The 20,655-nt window shown below is 39.6% G+C and overlaps 1 pseudogene; it reads right to left on the bottom strand.

Annotated features, from left to right (window-relative positions):
* Positions 1 to 1,251: 1,251 nt before the first annotated feature.
* LOC118829638 lies at positions 1,252 to 1,867 on the bottom strand (annotated as a pseudogene).
* Between the last annotated feature and the right edge of the window lie 18,788 nt (positions 1,868 to 20,655).

The raw sequence follows: 20,655 nt of genomic DNA, 5'->3' as shown, positions 1-20,655 counted from the left end.
TAATAGGTCTTTCATGCCTCTTCATGTGAAATAATTTACCCCATTGTACCTCTCGCTTTCTTCTGCACCCAGTGTACTCCTCCTTCTCATCTCTTGATTTTTTTCATGCCATTCCCTCAAATTCACCTTATACCCATAGCCTCTCTTTATGTGTATTCCTTCTAGCTGTACTATTAATGATACAATTTTTAAGTATTATGAGTATCATCTTCCCATGTAGGGATGTTAACAGTTTAGCTCTATTGAATTCCTCATTTTCCCTTTTTTACCTGTTTATGCTTCTCTGGGATCTTGATACTGGAGCTCAAATTTTTGGTTTAATTCTGATCTTCTCCTTATGAAAGCTTGAAATCCTTCTCTTTCATTGAATGACCGTTTTTCCCCTTCATGTATTATGTTTCATTTTGCTGGGTCAGTGATTCTTGGTTGTAGTCCTAGGTCCTTTGCCTTCCAGAATATCATGTTCCATGACCTCCAATCTGTTAACGTTGCAGCTGCTAAGTCCTGTGGGATCCTGATTATGACTCCCTGATATTTGAATTGTTTCTTTCTGGCCAGTTGTAGTATTTTTTTTTCCTTGACCTAATAGTTCTGAAATTTGGCTATGATAGTCCTTGAGATTTTTAATTTGGATTTCTTTCCTGAGGTGATTGGTGGATTCTTTCAGTGCTTATTTTGCCCTCTGGTTCCAAGATATCAGAATAATTTTCCTTGATAATTTTTTGAAAGATGCTGTCCAGGTCCTCCTTTTGATTATGGCTTTCAGGTAGTCCAATGATTTTGTCATTGTCTCTCCTGGATGTATTTGCCAGATCAGTTGTTTTTCCCATGAGGTATTTTACATTTTTAAAATTCTTTTGAATTTGTTTGATTGATTCTTCATGTCTCATAGTGTCATTAACTTCCACTTGCCCAATTCTAACTTTTAAGTAGTTGTTTTTCTCAATTAGCTTTTGTGCTTTCTTTTTCTATTTGGCCCGTTTGTACTTTTTAAGGAATTATTTTCTTCAGTGGATTTTTGTATCTCCTTTTCTATTTGGTCAATTCTACTTTATAAGCAGATGTTTTTTCCAAGCTGTTGACTCTTTTTTCATAATTCTCTTGCATCACTCTCATTCTTTTTCCAATTTTTATTCTACTTCTCTTATATGCTTTTTAAGCTCCTTTTTGAGTTCTTCCATGAGTTTTTTTTTTTAGCAGTGTCTAGTTTATTTGTGTCTGCAAAAAGGTAGATGTCACAGCATATGCCTCTCAGGAGTGGAGTGCCGGCCACTTGTCCAAGAGGCCCCCACAGCCATCAGGAATGAGTTGCTTCTCATGTCCTCAAACTCTTCAGTATTGAACTTGGTGACACCCCCTTTCTTGGAGATGTGGATCTTCTGGTGGCCAGGGAACTTGAACTTGGCTCTCCGCAAAACTTCAATCACATGTTCTTTATTCAGGATCTTGGTTCGAATTGACATGATAACTTGACCAATGTGTACACGGGCTATAGTGCCCTAAGGCTTCCCAAAAGCTCCCCTCATGCCGGTCTGGACTCTATCAGCCCCAGCACATGACAATATCTTATTGATGCCAATGACATGAATGGATGTAGCCGCACAAGAATATGAAAGCCACCCTTTCTGCAACTCTTCACCATGTACTTGTTGGCATGGATCCCAGTGGCCTCTAAGGCTTCTGATGACAGCTGTTCATATTCATCTTACACCATGTGGCCACACAATGGAAATTAATTTACTTTCACTTTCTTTGTACCAAGAGCAAAGATTCATATCTTGACATCAGGAACTCCCCTGCAGAAACAGGACTTTGGGTATGGCTTATTTTTGTAGTACCTATAACAGTGGGTAGGATGATGGCCCATGGCGCTGGCACCAGCAGGGACTGTGTCTTCCTGCAGGGAAAGGGTCTTCCATGAGTTCTTTCTGGCCTTGAGGCCATTTCCCATTTTTCTTTGGGGTTTTGCCCATAGGTGTTTTGACATTTCCCATAACAAATCTAGTTTGCTTTGGCCAAAACCTTTCCATATTTCCTCATTTCCTTTCACATAAAATGAAAACTTCTCTGCCTAAGGTTTTGAAGAACTGATTTCATCAAGAATAGGTTGTGCCAGACTAACCTCATTTCCTTTTTGCACAGGATTATTAAATTAGTAAATGGCAGGAAGATTGTAGATATATTACCTAGTTTTTAGCAAAGTTTTTTTAGAAAGTTGTTTCAGTTGTGTCCAACTTCATTTGGGGTTTTCTTGGCAAAGACATTGGAGTGGTTTTCCATTTCATTCTCTAGCTCATTTTACAAATGAAGAAACTGAGGTAAACAGGGTTAAGTGACTTGCCCAGGGTTACACAGCATCTAAGTATCTGAGGCCAGATTTGAATTCATGAAGATGAGTCTTCCTGATTCCAAACCCAGTGCTCTATCCTCTGTGCCACCTAGCTGCCTCTGATAAAGTATCTCATATTATTTTTTTGGGAAAAGATATAGTATATATCTTTTTTATAGTGATAGTATAATTAGATAGATTCTAGACTGGTTAGATGGCTGGACTAAAAGGGTAGTTTTTAATGCTTCAATATCAATATGGCAGGAGGTCTCTAGTGGAGCGTGTTAGAGAATTGAACTTGGCTTCGTGTTGTTTAACATTTTAATCAATGACTTGGATAAAAGCATAGATGGCATGCTCATCAAATTTGCAGATGACACAAAGAGAACACACTGAATAATAAAGTCAGGATCCAAAAAGATTTTTGACAGGCTAGTGCATTGGGTTGAATCTAATAAGATGAAATTCAGTAGAGTACAAATAATCAGCTTCAAAAGTACAAGAAAGGGGAGTCATGGTTAGACAACAATTGTTCCGAAAAAGATGTGAGGTTGGTTTTTTGCTTTTGTTCTTGTTTTAGCAGACTGTGAGCTCAAACCGATTCAGCAGGGTGATGGGACAACCGAAAAGACAAATGCAATCGGGGACTGTGTTAAGAGTAGCATCACTTCTAGGAATAGGGAGATGATAATCACAATGGAGGATGGATCCAGTGAGGATTCGATCTCATTTAGGGTACTGAGGTCAGTTATAGGTGCTACAGATTAAGGACACTGATTGGCTGAAGAGCATTCAAAGGAGAGAAACAAGTATGGCAATGAGTCTCTAGTCTATGTTATGGCACGTGTGGTTGAAGGAATTAGGGATATTTACCCCAGAGAAGACTCAGGGGTTACATGATAGCTGTCTTCAAGTACTTCCAAGGCTTACATTTGTTCTGTTTGGCCTCAGAGGAAAGAACTGGGAGTAACAGGGGAAGTTATAAAGTGACAAAAGCAGGTTTGATGCCAAGAAAAATCTCCTTTCAATTAGAGCTATCCCAAAATGGAATGGACTGCCTTAGGAGGTAATGTGTCTCTCCCCGCCCCCCAAACTGGATATTATTCTGAAATTTCTTTCCTGTGTAGAAATTCATATGTGGAATTTTTTTCATATGTAGCCTTCATAGAAGACTACTGAGGTCCCTTCCAACTCTCAAAATCTATTATTCTTTAATTTTCTAATCCAGGGATGAGGAACCTGCGGCCTTGAGGCCACATGTGAGGACCCTCTAGGTCCTCAAATGTGGCCCTTTGACTGAATCCAAACTTCACAGAGCAAATCCCCTTAATAAAAGGATTTGTTCTGTAAAACTTGGACTCAGTCAAAAGACTGCACTTGAGGACCTTGAAGACCTCAAGGCTGCAGATCCCTCACCACTGTGAGTCTAATCTGATTTTACCCTTTTTCTCCAACAATATTTTTTACTCCTTCCTATTATTCCCCAAATTACACCTTCCACAATGCTAAAGACTCACCAAACTATCTCAGGAATGTGCCATGCCCATTGCTGCCTCTGTGCCTTTGTTCCCTCTTTTTCTTTTTCCCACCCTCTGGGACACCCTGCCTCCTTGCTCTGCCCCTGACTGTCCAAATGCTAATCACCTTTCCAGGTTGAAATTATCCCTCTAGTTGTTGATGTAGCCAGGGGCTGGTGATTTCACAAGTTCCTAGGGAACTACTAGGAAATAATCTCTTTATCAATGCTGATTGGCATCTACTGAGCAATTTACAGTCTTAGAGTTCCCCGGAAATGAGTGGTGATCTGCCTGGGTGACCCAGCCAGTATGTGTCAGAGGTGGGTCAACAATGAGAGAATTGCTGCTTGGTCCTGGCAGAAAAGCTCTTCTCATTTTCTGGATCAGTCACTTGTAGGTGAACCAAGGTCTTCCTGACTCTGAGGCCAGTTTCCTATCCACACTGCTGCTCTGCCTTTCATATTTTTTAATGGAAAATTGAGAGTTTGTTGCCTAGAACATTTTTTTTAGCTTAAAGGAGGATATACATTGTTGGAAATCCAGTTGTGCAAAGGAGAACTTGAAGATGCAATTAAATAGTCATTTAATACTATTGTTGGCAAGGGGAGGGGAAAAAGAACAATCGACTTCTAAGCCACCTCTGGAAAATGCTGTTAGGAACCAGTTCCACATGTGGAAATCATTTTCTTAACTCTCATAACATCTGGTAAAAAGAAAAAAAATAACCCATCCAAACTATTTGTACATGCCTCACTAAATCAGAATCTTGAAGTGAATCAGGTTTGTAGCCGTGTTTCCTGGTAGCCAGTGGGACCCAAAACTTTGCCAGTGAAAATTCTCTACTTGGAGTTATGTCACCTCAGAATACCCTTCAGGATCTCCTCTAGTATTCAGGGAAAACACTCTATCTTGCCACTGACACTTCCCATAGTTTATCTAGTCTGCCACCTTCCTCTAGGGCCTATGACTCACGGAACTCTCCTTGTTTTCAAAAATGTATGCCTCCCAGTATGAGGCAACCTTCTCCTGCCTCTTAATGTACTTCTACCTTTGGAGGTTGGTGGCCTGCCAAAAGCCCTGGATGACTGAAGGCAAGGACTGGTCAAGGTTTCTAGTCTGTACTTAGTAGTTTATGGAAACTCGGAATCCCCACCCTAACAACAAATAGGACTCCTCTCAATCCAATAGTACTGACATGTTTTTAGATTCCTCATGGCTCAACACGTATCCCTCCTTTTCCCTGAAGCCTTCCCTGACTACCTCAGTCCACATTTAAGATTTGAAATGAACTTCAGAGTTCCAATAGCTCAATAGCCTCATTTTACAGATGAAGAAACTGAGTTGTACATAGATTTTTTTCCCCCACTCCTCACCCTGACTCCACATTCAGTTCTTCGTGATGTATTTTTCTTTTTCTTCTCTGAACTTCTATTACATTTTTAGGCTTTGCCAAATATTATAACACAATTATCCTTTGACTTTTATAATATATATATATATGTACATATATATGTATATGTACATATATATATGTTTTTCTACCCAACTTCTTAAGGATAAGGGCCATGTCTTATAATTTACTTTGTACTATTAGAGTATCTAGCATCATACTTGAAATAGTTCAAACTCAGTAATGGCCTATTGATTAATTTATTGTATGCAATTGATTGGTCCCTTAGTAGGAAGAGTACTAAAAAGTTTCAGGACTTTTTTCCCACATTAAAAAATTAATATAATGTTTTATTATAACAAATTCAGATGATTATTCCTAGAGAGCAGAACTAGGTTCAATGAATGAAAGTTGCAAAGAGACATACATATTTAAGCTTGATGTAAGGAAATCTGACACTGTTTTTGAGAAAAGAGGAACAGGATCTGTGATTCTTCATTTCTGTGGGGAATTACATGGAGTAGAAAATCTCCCTACTGATCAATTTATATGTAATAGTTTTTAGAGGGCTGGGGTTAGGGGGAGGGGAATTTAGGGAGGAGTTTGAAAGACTGAAATGGTTCAGGTCTCCATGAATGTAGGACCAGTCCTTTAGAACTTGAGGGTGGATTTCAATTCAGGACTTTTTGATTTTAGGTGCAACCTTATGCACTAAGTCACTCAGCTGCCTCTAATATGATGATGAGCATTATAGTTTCTCCAGCCAATTGCACAACCTAGTGTGAACAATAATCATTTTTCATCCACTTGGCTTTTCTTCTGTAGATAGTTAAGCCAAACTTTTAATAAAATTTGTTTTCAGACAAAGGTCTAAGACTCTGCTCTCCAGATTGGTGACTGCCCTCTCCCAGAACACTATTTCATGAAATCTCCATCCTGGCTTCACTTCACTACCTGCTGCAGTCACTTCTTCTGAAACTTCCTTGCCCACCATTTTGCTGTCTCTTATCCTTTCTTCCTTCCCCCTAACCTCTTCCAGTTTTTGAACCATGAACCGTGGTCACTGAATTACACCAACATTCCTGTATGAGACGCGTCAGTCACCACCCCTGAAACTTTCAAGACCAAAGTACCCCGCTTTGGCCAGCACTTCGCTATGTGTATTGTATATCCTGTTATAACATAAGTTCCTTGAGAACAGATATTGTGTGAGAAGCTCCATCTAGTTGGTGCAGTGGATAGAGCACTGGGCTGGAGTCAGGAAGGACCTGAGTTCAAATATGACCTCAGGCACTTATTAACTGGGTGACCCTGAGAAAATCACTTAACCTCTGTTTGCTTCAATTTCCTCACTTGTGAAATAGGGATGATAATAATAGCGTGTACTTCCTGGGGATCAAAGGAGATAATGATTGCAAAAGGCTTAGCACAGTGCCTGGAACATTGTAGGTGTTTAATAAATGTTCATTGCTTTTTATTTGCATCCCCAGATCTCAGCACAGTGCTTGAAGCATACTAAGCACCTAATAAATAAATGCAGTTTCAATCATGCATTGAACTTAACCTATTCCTCTCCCCCACCCCCTGGGAGGAAGTAAGGGACTGTGTCCTCCTCATTGCCTATGGGGCACTGTGATGCCTTCGGTGTATTAGACTCTGAGTAACGTGTGTTGAAATCACTTGGTTTGAAGCACCTCATTACATTCTTTTAAAAATCGCTCTGCTCTATCTTTTACAACAGATATTGGCTCATAAATTACAATCTTCATGGTGGTTCCCTTGGCTGCTCATCATGAGCAAATACCTGCACAGTGAAATGACCAAGTATCCCACGAAATGACCCTCTAATCGTTCTTGGGTGTGCAATAAACCCAACCTCAACAACTCCTTTATTTGCCTGAGAATTAGATGTGAGTCTTCCCTCACATGTTATTTAGGTCTTTTGGTTTCATTCACAGCCATGGCATCTATATGAATGTAGCTTAGCTCCTTCCATAATGAACCAACTCGATAGTTGTTTAACAGAGATCTCATATTTAGAATAACAGAGTTAAATGAGTGTTTGTAGATGTTCTTAAAACTGTGTGGGTTCTGAGCATCATTTCTGATACTCTGCCCTAGTTGCTGGAAAGGGTGAAAAAGGCAGGAGAATGGGGGCTTCAAGAATGAGGATCCCTTTATATTTTTATCTGTTATCTTGCTTACCTGCAAGACCCTCAGCAAATCATTTAAACTCCCCTGGACTCAATTCATTTCTGTTTCTTTAAATGAGGGTGTTGCACTCAAGAACCACTAAGACTCCTTCCAACTCTAAGCCTCTGACCAGTTTATTTAATAACACAAGTTTTGTCATAAATATTTGTTGGTTCATGCTGAATCTTCCATTCATCAACTTGGACTGTCCAACTCTCTGGAAGAGTTCAAAATGGTTGGCAATGTTGGGGGGGGTAGGATTTAAAAATATGAAAAAGTATGACATTTTCTTAGGAAGTTATTGTTACTGACCTGTTTTCACTGAGATGTGTGTTTTGAGCTCTTTTTCATTTATTATTTATTTATTTTCCCTGGTGGTGCTGAGATACCATACTTTTTCCCTGGGGCCTCTTTTTAAGCAATGGGTTGCAATGGTCACAAAACTATCTGGGTTAGAGGGTGGAGAACAAAGCTTTCATCCTTAGGAAATTAACCAGGATGGAACCTTCAACCTCAGTCTCATTAACACCAATGCGAGCCAACTGAACTAGCTGGTCCCAGGCCAAATGGAAGAAATCTCCAAGGACGAGCTTCTAAGATATAATTTCGCTGTATAATTTTCACTACTCTTGAAATTTTGAAGACAGACAAAGTTTCCCTGCTGTTATTTTCCAGCAGAGTGATAAATAAATTTATGTATTAATATATTCATAATTATTATTAATCTAAACACTGGAATTATACATTTTAGAATTAAATTATGAACCACAGTCTTATTAATGCAAAAAGAGAAATGGACGGGCATGTTGATGGATTTTGTTACCTTTTATAAACGCTGAATTGGCTCCTTGAATTAAAAATGATCATATGTGTCTCTTGAAAAGATATTTACACTGACAGCTTAAAATGCTAAATAAATTCCTTCTGTATCGACCAGCCAGGCCTTTAAAACTGGAGACATTTCATTTTAGAGAAGGTGAAGTTGAAGATTAATTAATCATTTGAAATTATTTCTTTAATTATTCATTATGTTTAGCAAGTTCTCCAAAGGAGCCCAAAGTTGTTTTTAGTGTGCCTCTATTTGTGTTTTCATAGTCTGTTATTTGTAAGCACCAACTGGCTAAATTTGTGTTCTGATTCTTTTAGAAAGTGCCTGCTCCTGTTTTGTATACATTTTGATTTTACTTTTCAAGGTTCAAAAATATATTCATGTGAGCTTGGATTGGAAACATTCTGTAAAGAGAATGGCTCTTTTAAAAAGGCATCTCTGTGCAAACACTTCGCACTGAATGCTTACAGTACATGCTCTTCCTTTTAACCAGTTCCTTTAGTCTGGCCTTTCAGAGCTGAAATTTTAGTTTTTCCATTTGGTCTGCATCATCTCACTTCAGAAGTGTTTTTTTCTTATCTGAATTTATAAAATTCTGATGTCCAAGAACTATTGGTATCTTGTTCTTCTTCAGATTGCCTGGGTGGGGTTTTTTTGCCCATAATTCTCAGTTAATACTTAAATCTAAAGAGGCAATGTGGAATAATTCTCCATAGATATTAGCTTTGTGACCCTAGACAAGTTACTTTATCTCTGAGTGACTTAGCAAACTCCCTATGATTCATCTGCTAAGCCAGGGGAAGAACAGCACTCTGCATTGGTGGAGGGAGTTCCCATACTGGGAATCCCCATTGATGAAATAAATCACAGGTCTTCTGCATATTTGTAAAGGGGTAAACAGGGGAACCCTTGATTTATTTGATGAACTTGAATGAACTTGGTTAGTGAAACTGACGAGATTATTGAGAGTGGATTTTTTTTTAATCTGAGGCTTGGAGATAGGTGGGCAATCTAGCCTCTTGTTGAGAGGTTAAAAAGAATTCCTCTGGTTGGTCCTTGTAGGCAAGGGCTGCTTTTGAAATGATGACTGGTATCTGAGGGGCAGATTTTGTCTGTAAGAGCAAGCTGTGAAATGGCTCATCTCTTTTCTTTGTACTATTTGACCAGAGTACATTAAATGTATGTGGGATATGTGTGTGTGTGTGTGTGTGTGTGAGAGAGAGAGAGAGAGAGAGAGAGAGAGAGAGAGAGAGAGAGAGAGAGAGAGAGAGAGAGGTAGGCAGTGATTTATCCAGGGATGGGCAGGATCCAGTTCCTTAGGGGTCTGAAACAGATTGTTAAATTTTCAATGTGAGCATTTACACCCCGGAAATTGTCAAACTCTTCAAATCAGTGCTTGATTTATTATTCTGATGGTTGTCTAGATTTAAGAAAGTGAAGGGGAAAATGTTAATGCAGATTAAATGTAAATGTGTTGTATATGCGTTTTCCCCCCAGATAGTCAGCTGTTAAACATTTATTGGCAGTCTTCTGAATTTATCCCTCCACCTTTCCAGAAGCAGAAAATGTTGATTTGCAAGAGTAGTGCATAGCAAACCATCTGTGCTTGTTTGGATGAGTCTGAGAGGGGCGTTTCTGGACTTTCTGTTGCCCCTTTTTCTGTGTACAGATAGAGACTATACTCCTGAGAATGGACCTTTCCAGCCTTGGAGAATACCTTAAGGATAATCCAGGGTTGGAGTTTCTCAAGTTCTAGAGTAATAAAGATTTCAAAAGTTCCTGAGTTTGAGAGTTGGGTCATCAATTCCCAGTAAGACATTTTATTTATCAGCCTTCATTTTGGAGAAGGAAAAGGACTATATTGTAGCTTAAGGACTAAATTCACATTATGGAAAGGGGGGAACTGGATCTCATCATGATAATTGTGTCTTTTCTAAGATGGTGCCAGGTACAAAGCGAATGGAAAATATTCATCTAGCAACACCATATGGTGTCTTCACTAGCTAGAAGGGAGTCTAATGGGTTATTTCAGTGTTTTATATATATATATATATATATTTGTTCATAATTCCTTTGCAATTTATGCATTTTCTGTGGTGGTTGACATAAGGCTTGTCCCATACTTGACACTCCATGTTTTACAGTGAGGACTTATGTATTGCATACCTGATACCTTGTGTTTGTCCTTTGTTTTCAAAGAGGACCGTGACATCAGGGAAATGATGACATGACTTGCAGTTGACTGATTTGAGTGAGGGAGGGCTGAGCAAGTTCATCAGCCTCACTTTCTCTTCCAGAGCCATCTGGGTCCAGTGACCAGATATTCACCAGGATGACTGGAAATGGCCCAGGATGCAATGGGAGACCCTGGCCCTTTTAGGCTAAGGCCTTTTCATGTACTCACTTAGAGTGAGATAATGCCCATTTAGTTAATAGGCCTCTTTAAGAAATGCGTCAAGGGATGGCCCTCTTTGTTCCAAAGAGAAACAGTTACCATTGACATTCTCTCTAAGCCAGAAAGGCCCAAAATATAGCCATTAAGTAGAGCTTGGGCAGGGAACTATTGTGGTCCAGTCTATGAGGTTCGGAGTGAACTGGGTTTAAAGTTTTTATGAAAGAAGAAAGAAAGAAAGAAGGAAAGAAAGAAAGAAAGAGAAAAAAGAAACCTTTATGTACATTGAGTCTTTATCTGGTAGTTGTGGAGACCCTGTTACTCTCTTTGGGGTGAACCCAGACACAATCTATACAAATCCTCATTCAGATTTCCTGAGAGTTTTACTTTGGGCCTCTTTTACTCTGAGCCAGAGAGAAAATAACCTCTTTGGGATCACATACATGTCTGTGTGAGACCATGGTCCTTGGGAAGCCCTGAAACATAGGTGAAATATTCACGTATAGAAGTCCTAAGTTCAAATCCAATGCCAGATACTTACTAGCTGTATGACTCTGAGCAAGTCAAGTAACCTCTGCCTCAGTTTCTTTAATTGCAAAATGAGGATAATAGCAGCAGCTGCCTCTCAGTTGTTGTAAAGATCAAATGAGATAATATTTGTAAAGTACTGGCGCATAGTAGGTGCTTTGTAAATGTTTATTTCCCCCCCTCCACCCCCACCATGGTCATTTTTGTTATGTATCAGCATCTAGAATCAGGAAAAACTTAGTGAAATTTCTGTTCTTTATGATTTGGATTAAATTTGAATTAAATCACTTAACCCTTTCTGGATCTTCTAGCCTACCTCATCTATTAAACAGGGAGGTTGGAACCCCTTTCCAACTTTAAATCCTGTGTGCCTTTGAATAATTAAAAATATTAGCAGCCATCATTTAATTAGTTAAAATAGTACTTTTCTTAGAAGTTTTGATATATATTAAAGTGTTAAATTACACTATGTCCCCCTCCCCCACCCCCTCCCCCACCTCAGACCACATGTCTAGAAAATATGACTGAATATAACTGGGTTACTACGAGAACTTAATTCATAGGAATGTGTTTCTCATGAAGTGGATTTTCCTATGTCTGCCCTTTGTACATAACATTACACAATCTAGAAGGAAAAAACTAATGATAGCTAACATTTTATATAGCACTGCACCGAGAGTTTTACAATCGTTACCTCAGTATGGTCCTTACAACAATCCTAGGAGGAGTTACTCTTAGTATCCCCACTTTGCAGAAGAGGAAACTGAGACCACCAGAAGTTAAGTGACAAGGCCAGGATCACACAGCTAGTAAGTGTTTGGGGCTGGAATAATTACTATTTGTCTTGATTTTCAGATTTCCTCTTTGAAGGGATGGTTCCAAAGGTTTATTGTCTAGAATTTGAAGCCTCCCTCCACTGCTAGTGCTGTTTGTGAAAGAAATAAGGAGAGGAAATGCTTCCCAAAGCCCAAACTTCATTATTTTTCCTGGAAATGGAGGGAGCCACCCCGCTAACAGTTCAGAAAAAATGTCCAGGTTTAATTCGTTTATCATGAATTGAAGATCATTCCCTGGATTGAAAGAAGATCTGGGTCTCAAAACTGCACGTATAAGCAGGTGTGAACTAGCTGCAAGCTGCCGCCCAAGGGACTGAACGTGGAAAACGAACTTCTCCGTCCACCTTTGGTCTCTGCGTTTTCCCTATCTGTGCCAAGCGTCCTTTGAGAATGTTCCACTAGAGGGCGACCATCTACCAACCATGCTTATTCCCAGTCCTCAGAGGTTGGAGAACATAAATAGGCCAATGGCACTTCCGAGGACATCCTGGCTCCCAGCTACCAAGCAGAAACAGGCTTAGACTCTGGGTCTCAGGTCACAGGTCTAGGTCTCAGGAAGTCCTCCCCAGCTTGATTCTAGGTCTGGCCTGAGATTTTCAAGGCTGTTCTAGTTCAAGCCCCAGGGCTTTCAGAATAGGACTAAAAGGGCCCAGCTTTCCGTGGGTACCTCAATTTCAGAAGGTCATAGACTAGGGTGGGTTCATAACCTGGAGTAGTCCCCACCCTTGCTTAAAGAATCTGTGGATAGATTTCAGGGGTCTACAATCTAGGGTGGGGAAAAATTTGCATCTTTATTTTCACTCACTTCTAACTGAAATTTAGCATTTCCTTCAATTAGTTAAAAAACACCAAGGGAGGGTCAGTAGGTTTCACCAGACTGCCAAAAGGGATCACAACTCAAAAAAGATGAAGAACTCCTTGCTTAGACCAAATTAAGAGCTGGCAAAATTCAGCCGCTGCCTGATTTTCTATGGGCCACTGAGCTAAGAATGGTTTTTACATTTTAAAATACAATAAAACTTTATTTTAAAAATGTAAAAGGGCTACAGGCTACAGACTATGGCCTGCAGGCCAACCCCTGGACTAAACACCATTCTTGGGTGCTTAGTTCTGCCACTCCACTGAATTCCCCTCTCCCAAATTACCATTCATTTCAATGAAACTTTATTAGTTGGAGAAGTAGCATAGCTTAGTGAAGTGATCACCAGTGTGGGTTAGGGCACCCCTCGGGGGCAAGGAATGAAGCTGTAGGGGCTATGGTTTGATACCAAGGGGTGTGTTATCAATTGCCTGGTGGGAAGATGATTCCCATCCTACCCTTCCCCATACCATTGTCAGTCATGGTCTTGTGTGGATGCAACGATGCCCTTCCTATCAATATCCTTCTATTCTGCCCCCTCCTGCTGCTGGCCTACTTTGGATGGGAGTCCCTCAGGGTAGTTATAAACTAACTAAGATATGGAACAGCTATGTAGGAGAAATTCTTTGCTCTCCCCTAACCCCCTGTCCCTTTGATGATCTCACGGCTGCCATAGCCTTCCCTTAGTGGGGGCTTCTTCTCTTTTGGATAGCAGAGAGTAAATACCTCCTCTCCTCCCTGCCTCCCGACTTACTTTGCATTTTTGTATGGGAAAGAGCAGCACAGGATGAGTAGTCATGGATGAGGTGGAGACTATATTATCCTTCCCTCCAAATCCAGCTCTCTTCTCAATCTTCCTATTTTCAGCAAGGGTATCCCCATCCTTCCAGTCTCCCTGGTTTTCAACCTCCTTGTTATCCGTGAATCTTCATTCAGATGAAACTGTTCTCTTCGTATTCACCAGTTATCTCTTCATTGCCAGATCTGATTGCTTTTTTCTTAATCTTCACCCTTCTTGACTTTGCTTGTTACCTTTGACTCTGCTGACCATTTTCATCTCTTGGATGTTTATTTTGTCCTCTCTGGGTTGTGATGACAGTGATCTCTCTTCATTCTCCTCATACCTCTTCGATTGCTACTTCTCACTAACCTTGCTGGATCATCATCCATATCCATTCTCCTAACTATGAGTATTCCTCAAGGCTCTGTCCAACACGTTCTTTTCTTTACCCTGTGCACTAATGTTGTGGCTTCACCAGCACCCCTGGACTTAATTATCACCTTTATGCAAAGGACTCACAGGTCTGTATATCTGACCTCCATCTTTCTCCTGAACTCCAGTCTTGCATTACCAACTGCCTAGTAGGCATTTAAAACTTGTTGGCCTCTAGCCTTCTTAGACTTAATATGTCTAAAACTAAACTCATTGTCTTTATGCCCAAATCCATCCCTCTTCCAAATATTACTAATTATTCTGAGGTACCGCCATCCTTCCTGTTATGTTTGCAACTTTGGGATTATCTTGGGCTCTTCATTTTTCTTTACCTTACATGTTTATTTAGTTGCTGTATTTAGTTGGTTCTATCTCAACAACATTCCTTGTATCCCTCCCCTTTTCTCTAATCACAAAGACATCCTCTTCGTTTCTTGAACTGTGAAGAGTCTTGCTTCTGTTATTTCAGAAGTCTACTGTGATCTGAAATATAATGGACCCCAAAATGCAGTTAACATACACAGATATGTGTGTATATATCTACATACATATGTACATATACATATATAAGAGAGAGAAGAATGAGGAGGAGGAGAAGGGAGGAGGGAGAGAGAGGAGGAGGAGGAAGGCAGAGGCAGAGGGAAAGAAAGAAAGAGAGAGAGAGAGAGAGAGGGAGAGAGAGAGAGAGAGAGAGAGAGAGAGAGAGAGAGAGGGAGAGAGAGAGAGGATATATAGTAGGTATTTACTATATGTTGAATTGAATTTGAATTGCCAAAGTGCCAAAGCTCTGGCAATTCAGTGTTGCCCCAGGAGGTCTTGCTCTCATCACTTTCCTAGCCTTCCCTCTTAAGTCCTGGAGATGTATGCTCAGTTCCACCTCTCTTTTCTTCCCCTGTGCATCATCAGTTCCCGCCTCTACTATTTGAGCAATTGAACCTACAGACACTATAGCATCTTCTGCTTTTAAAGAGGAAGTCCGCCCTGGTAGTAATTTCCTTATTTTCACCACTAGAATCACCGAGATCATCACCATTAAAGACATTGTTATTATTAACATCAATCAACTCAACGAAGGTTACATAAGCACATATTTTATACTTATAGCTATGTGTATGGTGGTGTCTCCCCAAAGGATGTAGGAGCCCTAGACTCTGCCTGCAAAGAGATTTTGATGCAATTGAGATAAGACTGCAGGCATTGTGGTACAATGGAAAGATCACTGGCTCTGGAGTCAGGAGACATTCAAGAATGGAAAAACAGAAGGAGCAAAAGCCCAGGGAAAAATAAGAAGGACAGAGCTTTATATGTGGATTCCCAGGAAATGCTTATTGAGTCGATCATCATCATCACTACCATCGTCATCAACCGTCTACACCACTGTCATCATCATCGCCATCATCATTGTCATCATCAAAATATGAAATTGGAAATGTGAGAATTCTATGTTTTTTCTCTATTGCAATAGTGTAAGTCATCAGGGGTCATTTGTGTTTTAATAATATTTGCCATAGTAGGAATTTGAGTTAGGCATTAAGGGAAATCTACATGAATACTTGACTTATAAGACATTTTAGTGCTTATTGCCAGACAGAGATGCATAAAAGTGTCAAATCTAGGTGATTCCAAGGAAAAACCAGCCATTTATGTTTGAAAATAGTTCTCATTGGAGACAGAGTGATAGACAAGATGAGTTCCTGCCTTTGTTTTCAGTGATATGATTGCACCAAAATAATAAAGTTATTGCCTTAATTCAAAAGAATATTTATACAAATTGTATAAAAATGGGCCACTTTCAAGTTAATTAGTAATTACAGGTGAGCTTCTAAGAACATGACCACTTATATTGATTATTTTAAAAATGTATATGCCTTAAAACCCCATTGTATGAAGGTATAGATTCTGTCTGGGATGAAAAAATGTTATTTTGTTTTTGGCCACTGGGTGGAAGAATGACTCAAGATTCCTATTTGGTCACTCTTTTTTTCTTTTTTCTGTTTCTTTGTACAGATGGGTTAAGCATAGTCGAAGCGAAAAGAGGGAACAATTAAGAGTTTGCTAAGATTAACAAAGAATTAGATTTTATGGGGAAATATCGAAAAATGGAGGTAAAAGGATTTTTGTCCACTGAATGCCTGCTGATGATTGGGGGTGGATTGCAGAGGAGTGGGGGAGATGGATTCTGGGGAAGATAAAGAACTAACAGCAGAAAGAATACCCCTTTTAAAAAATATATGGTGGCCTCAGTTAATCCTATGACTAGTGTGTTCATTGACCTGCTCACCACAAAGCGGCAAATGCTTAATAGATGACCTGTGGACGTGAGCTCAAAATAATATGGACCCAACCCTTTGGCAGCTTCAAGTTATACATCCATCCTGCATCCTCTGTGCCAGAATTATTTTTCTCTTTCTTTTGGATTGTTCTTATTGGACTTGAGCCTTTCTGGTTTTTTCTGCTTTCTCTTCTCCTACTCCTTTCTTCTCCCTTCTTCTCAAATAATTCATTCATGCAGTTTTGCTTGTCTCTACATTTTAGAAGAAGTAAATCTAGCCTTATGGGTGTAACACAGCCCCACAGATTATGCCAACACTGATCTTCAACAAATATGTACTGACTATGCACTGGGTAATAAAAATCTCCTGGATTCTTTTGGGTGGCAAGGACTATGTGAGGCATGAATGCATATCTTCAATATCTGGCAGATTTTCCTAGAGGCAACCATTCTACATGGAAAGGGCAGGAATGGGGGGGGGGTGGCATATTTAACTGGATTCAAATATCAGGCTCTAATTTGCTTTTTTAAAAATAGTATTACTTACAAAGTCCTTCAGAGCTTTGGGGTTCTAAGCTTCTTTATCTTTTAAATAAAATGGTGTGGAATTCATACACTGTCATCTAAAGAAATGATTGAATATTGAAAACATGATTTAGATTTAATCCAAGGAAGAAACTGCTTTCAGTTACTTTCAAGTGCAACCCAGGGCAAGGGTTCTCTACCTTTTTGTGAGAAGGAATTACTTTATACTTCCCCCCAAACCTTAAGATTATGGAGGCTAATGGTTAAGGGAGAAAAGGAGAAGGTGCTGACCATAATGTCCTTGAGTGGAGTATGGTAGGCTTAGAAACCTACTGATAGATTACAATTAACTGGTTAGGGACTCATGTTCTAGGAGATTCCTGTCTGCAGGCCTGGAGTCAGGATGACCTGAGTTTAAATATGGCCTCAGACACTAATTGTGTGACCTTGGGCCTGTCACTTAACCTCTGATTGTCTCAGTTTCCTTATCTGTAAAATAGGCATATTAACAGCACCTACCTCCCAGAGCTGTTGTGAGGACCAAATGAGATGACAATTATAAAACACTTAGCACAGTTCCTGGTACGTAGGGACCACCACATAAATGTTAGTTATCATCATCATCATCATCATCATAATCATCCCTTTCTCCTGCTTCTTGGTCACTCACAACCCATAGTGGGTCATGTGACTGTAAGAGCGAAGCATAAGATGTTTGTAAACTTCTTTATTCCGTGTGTTCAAGAATTAGCATTTTTTGTGCTAATCAAATATTTTGGCTAATTGAATGCATATATATATATATATATAGATGACTAATAGTAAAATGGTTATGATTTTTAAAAATGTATATCCTTAACCCTAACAACATATGTCCTGCTTCTGACATATATGGGCTGTGTGACCCTGGACAAGTCACTTCTCAGCCAGGGTTCTATGGAGCTTTCTAAAACTTCGAGTTACCAGATGACAACCCATGTCAACTTCCCTTGCCAATAAAATCACAAGTCCAGTCCCTATTCCTTATCATATTTTTAACACTAACTCTAAGAGAGTAGTGTACATATTGTGGGCACTTAATAAATGTTAGCCATGTAGATCCACGGGTTTCTATAGTTGAAACGTACCTTAAAGATCATTGATTCCAACTCCTGTTATAGAGGTGGAAACTGACATCTATAGGGACTTGCTAAAGGTCACATAGTCAGTCAATAAACATTTACTAAGTACCTACTATGTGCCAGACACTGGCATTAGGCATATCAAGAAAGGCTCTCTAGGAGCTCACAGTCTAATAGCAAACAACTATGTGCAAACAAGATAGACACAAGATAAACTGGATTTAATCACAGAGAGATGGCACTAGTAGTAATGGGCAACAGGACCTTCTGTAGAAGATGGGGTTTTAGCTGTAACTTGAAGGAAACCAGGGAAGCCAGGAGGCAGAGAAGAGGAGGGAGAGCATTCCAGGCAGTGAAGATTCCTGGGAATGTCTTGTATGAGGAGTAGCCGGGAGGCCAAGGTCACAGGATTGTAGATCATGGGGGTGGTGGGGTGTGGGAGAGAATAAGAAGACTGGAAATGGACGAAGGGGCTGGTCACAGAGGGTTTAAAAGCATATGTAGCTAGTTTGTAGTAGAGCACGATTTAAACCCAGATTTTCCATTCCAATGCTTCCACAAAAAATAGCCACTATATATATATGTATATATATATATATATATATACACATATACACATGTATATATATATGTATATATATGTGTGTGTGTGTATATATATATATATACATACACATATATATATATATATATATTCTACTGGGAGTACAATGTGCTATAAATATTTTTTGTACATATAAGATCTTTTCCTATTTTTCTTTGATCTTTTTTAGGTGTAGGCCTAGCAGTGGTAGAGGTAGGTCAAGGGATACATACCATTTAGTAATTTTTTTTGTGTAAAATCTTAAATTGCTTTCCAGAATGGTTATATCCATTCACAAGTCCACCAACAGTGCATCGGTGTGCTTGTTCTTCCACAGCCCCTCTAACATTAATCATTTTCTGTTTCTTCTCATCTTTGCCACTTTGATGGGTATGAGAATCCTAGATTTACTTTAGCTGTGTTTCTCTAGTTAGTAATGATTTAGAGCATTTTTCTTCATATGAGTATAGACAGCCTCAGTTTCTCACCTTGAGAACAGTTGGTTATATCCTTAGACCATTTTTCAGTTGGGAAATGACTCTTACTCTAATAAATTTGAATCAGTCCCTTATATATCTTAGAAGAGGGACCTTTATCAGAGAAACCTGATTTCCCCCCGCCCCCCGCCAATTAATTATTTCCCTTTCAATCTTAGCTTAATTAGCTTAATTGGATTTGTTTGCGCAAAAATGTTCGCATTTCATGTAATCGGAATTATTCATTATATCTTCTGGAATCCACTCTAACATTTGGCCGTGAACTTTTCTTCTATCCATAGACTTGGTAGATAACTTCCCCTCATGTTTCTCTAATTTACTTATATGTAGGTCACATATGTATTTGAAACTTATCTTAGTTTAAGGTCTAAATCTTGGTATTGATCTCGATCTAATTTCTTCTTTCATTCTGTTGGAGAGTACTTCATCCTCCCTAATATCCTGGAGAACAGAGAAGCATTCTTTTAGCTCCTTCACCTTCTTCTCCAGAATAGAGACTGATTTGTTCTTCATGCACACATACTTCTCAAAACCCAAATGTGGCACAACCTCTGCTAGCTACTGGAACAGTTTTCTTACCCTCCATACCAACTGAAATTAAGGCCCCATCTTGTTTGCTATGGCTTGTTTGTTGTTGGGGATTCTTGCTGAGAACTCCATTTTAATAGCAGCCTTCAATACCTTAAGCCAAAGAAGTAATTTGTCTGGGAATTTCAAGGACTGCATCAGGCACAATCTGGAATTATCTTGGGGCCAAACATCCCTTTATCCCCCATAAATAACAAATTACAACTCTCAGCAGGGAGATTTCAACAACTCCTATGTGTTGTTCCTTCTGGGACTGGTGACAAGATTTCTCCCACTTGTTAGTGCTTATGAATCTTCTTTAGTTTTCCAAAAAGTGAAGGATGCTGCTGCATCTTCAGAAGGTCTGGATTGTGGAGGAAGCGTGGTGTGGTGGGAAAAAAAATAAAAAACAAACAAAACCGACTTTGGTTCTATCTAGTTCTGACTCCGCCTTCAACCTGGGCATATTGCGTCATTCCTCTGGGACTCAGTTTCCTGATTGTTAAAGCAAGCATATTGCACTTGCTGATATCCAAGGTCCCTTCTGGCTCTCATGATTTATTCTAGAAGAAACTCATTCCCATTTGAATTCCATTGACCAGAACTTTCTTTTTACTTCCTTGGATTATTTCTTTCAGCCTTCCTAGGCACCCCTCATCTTTTTTATTTTGAGGGAGAGTCATTCATTGAGTGACAGGTAAGAATACTTAATTTTAAAAGCTCCGGATAAGCCAGTTTGTAGGAAGGTGAGGATTTCTAGTGCACGCACATGCACGCGTGCACACACACACACACGCACACACACACTCTTACACGCATGCCACTCACACACTCACACTCACATACACTCATACACACTCTCACACACACATGCACACACACACTCTCTCTCTCTCTCTCACACACACACACACACTTGCACAGACACACACACCATCTCTTTCCCTCCCCAACATTTTTTTATACAAGTGAAATAAGGTTAAATTAGGTATCAATGGCAACCT

This window comes from Trichosurus vulpecula, chromosome 8 (assembly GCF_011100635.1).
Source record: "Trichosurus vulpecula isolate mTriVul1 chromosome 8, mTriVul1.pri, whole genome shotgun sequence".
Classification (NCBI taxonomy): Eukaryota; Metazoa; Chordata; class Mammalia; order Diprotodontia; family Phalangeridae; genus Trichosurus; species Trichosurus vulpecula.
The sequence above is the reverse complement of the archived record's forward strand: the minus strand, read 5'-3'. Positions and strand labels throughout refer to the sequence as shown.